Below are 7,885 nucleotides of genomic sequence, written 5' to 3'. Positions count from 1 at the left end.
TTGTTGAAATCAAGCCATATCCCATAGTAAACCCTTTGCTGTCATCTCCAAAGGTTATGCTAGGGCCAGCTCTCTCCTTGAACTCTGTGAGCAGGGAGAAATCTCCTGTCATGTGTCTTGAACAACCACTGTCCAAGTACCATAGATTTCTTCCATTTCCCTGCACACCATAAAATCAATCAATTTGATTTTGGTACCCAAGTTTCCTTGGGTCCATTCTTGTTAGCCTTTCTCCTAGACTTCATTCCTCCTGCATCTTTAGACTTAGGTAAGTTTGAGTCAACCTTGGTCTTAGATGTAGTTGGTTGAGGTGTAGGGTTAGTCACAGAATCATTTAGCACATTTGTAAAATTATTAGGCATTGATTGTGCAAACATGTTATTCCATATGGGCATATTGTATGGCATTTGAGGCATACTAAATGCAGCAAGATAAGGATTGTTAAAATATGGCATGTTTACAAAATGTGCATAAGGATTTTGTTGAGACATAACAGGCATAGCATGCAGAGGTGATGCAGACATATTAGGCATAGAAGAGGGTACATTTATGGGAGTCTTCTTAATGGATTTACAACTAGCAGATAGATGATTAACACTACTACAATGCACACAGCTTTTTCTAGGAGCATACCTATCAGGTGTGTAATTGTTGTGTTTATTAACTCCTACCTTCCCATTTCTGTTGGATTTTCTTTTAGATTCCTTTTTATCCTCAACCATCTTGAGCCTATTATTTAACTGTTCTAAGGTCATGTGCCCTACATTCACCTTACTGACATCTTTGGATGTGCTTGCTTCTTCTTTGACAAAGTTCTTTGAAGTTGAATCAAACTTTTTGTTGAGTTTCTTTAGATTCTCTCTTTTAGAAACATCTGCCTGTTTTGATTGAGGAACCTTCAACGGATGCTCCTTTTCTTCCTTCAACGGATAACTTTCATCATCCGTTGATTCCACATCCGTTGACAGCCCATCAATTAATTCCAGTTTCTTTTTATTTTTATCCCAGGCAGTTTCACAGAATGATTCAATTCCTTGGACCTTAGCAATTTGAGCACTTACATCCCTAGATGTCTTCCAGGCTTTAATCACCTCTTGCTCTTTCTCTAATTGATTGGAAAGTATTTCTACTTTCTTAACAGATTCAGCTAGTTCATTTTCAACAGATATACAATGCAACTTTGTTTTCTCTAGGTCAATCATCTTATCTTCTAACAAAGCATTTCTATTACTTAAAAATAGATTGTTCTCTCTAATCCTACTATTTTCTTTAGCAAGAGATTTAAGAGACACACGCAAATGATACAATTCGGTAGACATGTCATTAAAAGCATCATTGCACTCTTCTTTAGTAAGCTGTGTTAAGTCAGTAGTGATTACCTGATTGCTTGATGAACTAACTTCATTTTCTTCAGAATCAGCCATGAGAGCAAGGTTGACATACTCCACATCTTCATCCTCTTCATCTCCATTAGCTGCCCAGTCCCTTTCTTGAGTAATGAAAGCCCTCTCCTTTTGCTTGAGTAGATCAAAATATTTCTTTTTGTAATCTACTTGTTCAAATTTCTTCTTTTCAGAAGTTGGCTTTCTGCACTCACCTGCAAAGTGTCCACTTATACCACAATTGAAACACTTGAACTTGGATTTGTCCACAGTGTTTTTGTGAGGTTTAGTGGCTCTAGTGTTTTTCTTGAATTTCATCTTTGCAAATCTTCTGGACAGAAATGCAAGATGCTCATCAATACCATCTGAGTCATCTTGGCTGGAGTTGTCTTCATTTTCAGCAACTTGCTCTTTCCCCTTGCTTGATTCCTGATTTCTTATACCATCTTTGGAGTTTGATGTAGATCTCGCAGTTTCTTGTCTGCATTTCCTCTCATCTTCAGCTACCAATGCAACTGAACTTCCTTTCTTTCTCCCCTTCTCCAATACCTCATCCTGTTCCAGCTCTAGTTCATAAGTCTTCAAGATTCCATACAATCTTTCAAGAGTGAAGTCCTTATAATCTTGAGAGTTTCTTAAGGAGACAGTCATGGGTTTCCATTCCTTTGGCAAGGATCTTAAAAATTTAAGATTTGAATCCTTCACCTGGTACACTCTTCCATACAGCTTCAGTCCATTCAACAGCTTTTGGAACCTATTGAATGTTTCATTTAAAGATTCATTTTCTTCAAAATGAAAGTATTCATACTGTTGAATGAGAAGCTGCATTTTGTTTTCTTTCACTTGTTCTGTACCTTCACACAGTAGTTGAACTGTGTCCCAAACCTCTTTGGCAGTTGTGCAATTTATCACATTATCAAACATATCCATGTTAAGACCATTAAACAAAATGTTCATAGCCTTCTTATCCTTGTGGACTTCTTCTGTGTCTTCCATTGTCCATTCTGCTCTAGGTTTTGGAATGGATTGACCAACAGCAACTGTGGCTGTAGCAACTGTTGCTACTTTGTGGGGAATGTGAGGACCATTCTCAATGCAGTTTACATAACCTTCATCTTGGGAGAGTAGATGAAGGTGCATTTTCACCTTCCAATGGTGATAACTGTCTTTATCAAGAACTGGGATCTTTACTCCAATATCCTTCTTACTCATCTTTGTTAGATTCCAAGATCTTTAAACTCTTTGTATGTCAAGAGCCTGCTCTGATACCAATTGTTATTCCTAGTGGACTAACAATGAGATTTACAGAAGGGGGGTTGAATGTAAATCTCAAAACTTTTTCAAGTTTTGAGCAGTTTATGAAAGTTGTGTGTTCAAGAAGAACAAGTGTGTGAATTGTTTTAAGCTAATACAGACAGATATATATTCAAGCACAAATGTAAAGAACACAACAGACCTTAAAAACTTTTCTGGTGGATTTGTTGTTCCACCAGAGATGGTATTTTAGAAAATCTGTGATTAAACAATGTTGATCACAGCTGCATCCTAGTACAAACTAGATGAATTTTCTCTCAATATTTTTCTAAACAGCTCTGGAAAATCTCACATCCAATTACTAGCTTCTACTTGGTTTATATATTACCAAGTGTACAAGTGAAGAACAATATAAAATACAGTAATAAAATAAGATCTTCACTTGCTTCTTTTCCTGTTCACTCCAGTACTTTGTTGACTATTGCATCTTTGTACTAGAGAAGAACGGCTGCTTTTTCTGTTGTTCCTGAAATTCGGCTACCACATCTCAGTTGTCTCTATCAACCCATGTGCCTCTGTTTGTAGGTACAACTACCCCTTATCAACGGCTAATCATCAGAACATCCGTTGAAGCTTTCATCCGTTGATGCACTCATCCGTTGAAGGATGTTATCCGTTGAAGCTTTCATCCGTTGATGCACTCATCCGTTGAAGGATGTTATCCGTTGATGACTTTATCCGTTGAAGCTTTAGAGACATCCGTTGAAGCTTAGCTTCTCATCCGTTGAAGGTCTTTAAGTCATCCGTTGATACCACTTCACTTATACAAAATTACAAGGCATGAAGTATTTACAATTGGCCTTCCTATCTGCATATCATCTAGTAGTCAACATGACTCATAGTTTCTCTCAACTTCCAAGAATTACATTTTAAATACAGAGACTGAAATATGCTACAACACTAGACTTATTTCTAAGTAAAGCTACACCATCAACAGATAGCCAAAGTGGTCTTATCCGTTGAGGCTACAGACACTAAATTTCTACTTAAGTATTTTGTTAAACATATCATCAAACTAATGCACATACATTCCTAATATGTATGGTAGAAAATGAATACATACACACATATATTTTTGGCTTATAGCCTTCATTAAACATATGATCGTGTTTGTTTATATTGATGTTTAGTTGCGACCATGTACGTCACAACTTGAAAGAATGACAGCGACTGAAGCAGATAATCTTAGTAATGTTTTTGTATCAAATGAAACCAGAAGAAGCCTAACATGTTCAGAACTATGTAATTATTAATATTGAATGAGAGATGTGAAAAGTTATTGAGGTCAAGAATAAATATTCAAATAACAATCAAAAATAAAATTATAAAAGTACAAATTACCATATTTTGCAGTATTCTCAAATAAGCACAAACACTTTTACAGCAACCCCCATGGATCACCTTTAGCACTGGACAACAAGAAATACCACAACTATTTTTAAAACAACCCACATGGATCGCCATTAGCAGTGGACAATAAGAAATACCACTTCTAATCTATATTGTTTCAACCAAATTTTCAAGAATACGTTCAACCCAAATATCACCACATCCAATAAATAACTCATATATATTCAAACAAATACGTACTCAATCCATCGGGCAACGACATGCATATACTGTCAATAATTGTAATTAAAACAAATAATTGCAACAATATTGTAATCATACCACAAATATTCATGCTCACATACACAACTAAATATATCATTTATCCATCGGAAAATAACATAAATATACTGTTAACAATTACAATTATAAAATAAAATTGAATTAACGCAATATAGAGCATGTCCGTACATTGCACGGGCTATAGAGTTAGTTAAGTACTAAAACTTATAAGTGTGGAGTTTTTTTATTGGTGTAGTTGTCGTGAATACACGGGTCCTCAAATATTAAGAAGTGTTGGTCAGGCCAAAAATTATAGAAGTTTGTGCTTATTGTATGCACATGGTGATAGCCTCTATTAGCAGGGCCCAATAAGGAGAGCCCAGGAAGCCCCGGAGAGTCCAGGACGCGTGACAATATCACCACCGTCCAGGTACCCCGGATCCAGAATATTCCTACGGTCCGGATTCGGTAGTACATCTGCTCATCACAGGCGTCAACACGTCCTACAGTCCAAAAAATACACCTACGATCCAGATCAAAATGTACAAACCCCTAAATCCTAGTGGGAGGCCTATAAAAGGCAGGACAAAAGGAAGTTTACAGGTTACACTCTCTCCTATATACACACATATACTCACATATACACACACCACAATAAACTCGTATAATTCTCATCTTGCCCCTTTCTCCTCCAAAACACTTTCTCATTCTCACGCCGGAGGTGCCGCGGGGAAGCCACCCCTCTCCGGTTCTGTTTTGTAGGTTACCACCCTACAACTACACCGTTCGCCGCAGTTATTCATGTCCAAACGGAGGGTGAATCCGGGCCCAGCAAGGAGAAGACCCCGGGGTGAATCGGGATTATCACATGGCACACTACAGAAAAACCGAATGATTAATACCTAAAGACACTTAAATGCAACCAAATTTATTTATTAAATTTAAATACATATAGATTACAATCTATCTATACTATATTATAATAGATGAAACATTAAAATTTTGGTAATCGATCGGTCGGTACTTATTGATATTACTTAATTACCCTTACTTAATTATTTTAATTCTAATTATTGGGTCGATCAATTCTAATTCTAATTGATATTGAAATCAAATTACTCCATTACTTATCAATTTCAATTCTATTTTATATTAAACTCTATATCATTATAATTTATATTAAATTCAACTTCTTCTACCAATTTAATTTTTTTTTTCATATCGAGTTCTATATTATTTAAATTTGTTACTTCAAACTAAATTAAATTTAAGCAAACTAAATATAATTATTAAGATTTAGTTGAAATAATGTGACTCGTGCTAAGATAAAATAATAATGCTATCAATCCTGCTAAAAAATTATACTAATGGACTAAAATAATTATACAATTGATTCAGACTAACATAAACTAAAATAAAAATACAATTAGGCCAACATAAACAAAATCATATATATTGATTATTCAGTCTAAAATAAAATTATCTTACTGATTCAAACTTTAAAAAAATTTAAATTAAACTAAAAATAATTAGTTTGATTTGGTCGGTGTATTGGGCATCAGTTCACGCTAAAATAAAATAATGTAAATCACTGATCTGAGATAAATAAAATTAATATTAGACTAAATATAATTTGTATCCGATTGATATGAACTAAAAAATCAAATTTCAATTAAAGCATAAATATTTTTTTCTAAAAAATATACATAAAATCATCAATAAAACTATATCATTCAATTAGTAGTATTATTTTTTTTCAAATATCTTTTATAAAATTATAATTAATCGATTAAATAATCACCATGCTAAAATAATTTTTTTCAAGTTCCCAACATAATCGAGACATTATATTTTTACCCTCAATAAAATAATAATTTGGCTATAATAATATTTCCCCCCCTTACCAATGCTATCACTTTAAATAAATTTAAATGTTCAAAAAAATTATGAATATATATGTTTACTAACATAATTATCATGAAATCATATTATTTAAAATTTTAAACGAACAAAATTAAGAAATAAAATCAATTTTTTTATAAAAAAATATATAATATTAAAAAAATTGTGTGATCCGTGTATCACACGGGTTTTAAGATAGTATTATATAAAGTAAGAAACAAACTTAATTGGTGGAGGGACCTTCCAAATATTAATCGAATAATTAGAGATTAATTAAAATAAATAATCAAACTTTAATTAAAAATAATTTAATTATACTAATATATATGTACTTTTTATATATAATTATTTTTTTATTTAACTATACAAACATAATTTATCATATATTTATATATATATTTAAAAATTATATGAATGAATAAATAAAAATTTCAAGATAGTGTGGGTAAGAAAAATTAAAGAAAAACTATTGCGGGAACCCGTAGGTTTACCCACTCAAAGGGTAGCGGCTCCGAGTTACATACGATATAAAAAAAGAATTTGAGATCTAGCCATCTAAAATAATAATTACATGGTTAAATACTAATTATATATACTACTCTATTACCCGTGCGATGCACCGATTGCTTTTAACACTTGAATGATTTTTAATAATATAATTATATCTTAAAATTATTATATTTTGATATATATTTTAAATAATTGAAAAATAAATCGAAGAACATAATAAGTTATAATAATAAATGTTGTGTGATAATTTGAGACTTGACTGAAAAATATAATATAATATAACATGTTGTTCACCGGACTCAAGCCCTCAACCTATGTAAATTGTTAAAATAATGAATATAAATGTTTAAATATAATAAGATGTTAGACGGGGTTCAGACTCTGGATTCATGAGAGCAGTTTAAATATTAATATAATATTATTTTATTATTGCATCAAACGGTTCTCATCTATCTGACTTTAGATCTGACGGTTGTTATTTATCGTATCAAACGACTGTACTGAACAACCGACTCCCAAATAGAGGATGTTTTGTGATAATTTGAGACTTGACTGTAAATAAATAATATAATATAATATGTTGTTCACGGGACTCGAGCCCCGGACCTGAAGAAATTATTAAAATAATGAATATAAAAGCTTAAATATAATAAGCTGTTGATGGTGTTCGAATCCTGAATCCATGAGAGCAGTTTAATATTAATATAATAATATTATATTATTGTATCAAACGGTTCTCATCTATTTGACTTTAGATCTGACGGTTGTTATTTGTCGTACCAAATAACTGTACCGAACAACCGACTACCAAATAGAGAGTGTTCTATTTATAATAGTATAATATAGATAGATAGCATAGAAAAGAATAATATTTTTTCTTATTTCTTATTAGGTTTCTAATTTTTTAAATTTATAATTATTTTTACATACTTAACTCATTTTTACTAATAAAACCTTTTTGATCGATGAAATCGATTTTTTTTATCCAACATTTACATCATCGAGTCGATTAGTTATTGTCCAGTGATTATAGACTAATCACTCAATTTTAGAACGTTGACGGATAGAAATTTCCTGAAAATATGATTTTATTTATTACCAAAAAAATGCGTTTTCTTAATTTGAAAAATTACAAATTCTAAACATTTATTTAAAAAAATGACTTT

The sequence above is a fragment of the Apium graveolens genome, chromosome 11 (assembly GCF_009905375.1).
Source record: "Apium graveolens cultivar Ventura chromosome 11, ASM990537v1, whole genome shotgun sequence".
NCBI classification, from domain to species: Eukaryota; Viridiplantae; Streptophyta; class Magnoliopsida; order Apiales; family Apiaceae; genus Apium; species Apium graveolens.
Note: the sequence above shows the minus strand (reverse complement) of the source record.